Source organism: Numida meleagris, chromosome 24 (genome assembly GCF_002078875.1).
Source record: "Numida meleagris isolate 19003 breed g44 Domestic line chromosome 24, NumMel1.0, whole genome shotgun sequence".
Taxonomy (NCBI): domain Eukaryota; kingdom Metazoa; phylum Chordata; class Aves; order Galliformes; family Numididae; genus Numida; species Numida meleagris.
In genome coordinates, this window is record NC_034432.1 from 116,995 (window position 1) to 118,037 (window position 1,043).

Genomic DNA, 1,043 nt, shown 5'->3' on the forward strand with positions numbered 1-1,043 from the left:
CTGTGATCCCATTGCTATGGGATCTATAGGATCTATGGGATCCAACCCAACCCGCTGTGATCCCATTGCTCTGGGATCTATGGGATCCAACCCAACCCCGCTGCGATCCCATTGCTCTGGGATCTATGGGATCCCCCCAACCCCGCTGTGATCCCATTGCTCTGGGATCTATGGGATCCAACCCAACCCTGCTGTGATCCCATTGCTCTGGGATCTATGGGATCCAACCCAACCTTGCTGTGATCCCATTTCTCTGGGATCTATTGGATCTGCTCCAACCCAACCCCACTGTGATCCCATTGCTCTATGATCTATAGAATCCAACCCAACCCAACCCCGCTGTGATCCCATTGCTCTATGATCTATAGGATCCCACCAACCCAACCCCGCTGTGATCCCATTGCTCTGGGATCTATAGGATCCCTTCCAACCCAACCCTGCTGTGACCCCATTGCTATGGGATCTATGGGATCCCCCCAACCCAACCCCACTGTGATCCCATTGCTCTGGCATCTATGGGATCCCCCCAACCCAACCCCGCTGTGATCCCATTGCTCTGGGATCTATAGGATCCAACCCAGCCCTGCTGTGATCCCATTGCTATGGGATCTCTTGGATCTGCTCCAACCCAACCCGCTGTGATCCCATTGCTCTGGGATCTATGGGATCCCACCAACCCAACCCTGCTCTGATCCCATTGCTCTGGGATCTATGGGATCCAACCCAACCCAACCCGCTGTGATCCCATTGCTCTGGGATCTATGGGATCCCCCCAACCCAACCCCGCTGTGATCCCATTGCTCTATGATCTATAGGATCCCCCCAACCCCGCTGTGATCCCATTGCTTTGGGATCTACAGGATCCCTTCCAACCCCGCTGTGACCCCATTGCTCTGGGATCTATGGGATCCCTTCCAACCCTGCTCTGATCCCATTGCTATGGGATCTATGGGATCCAACCCAACCAAACCCAACCCGCTGTGATCCCATTGCTCTGGGATCTATGGGATCCCACCAACCCAACCCCGCTGTGATCCCATTAC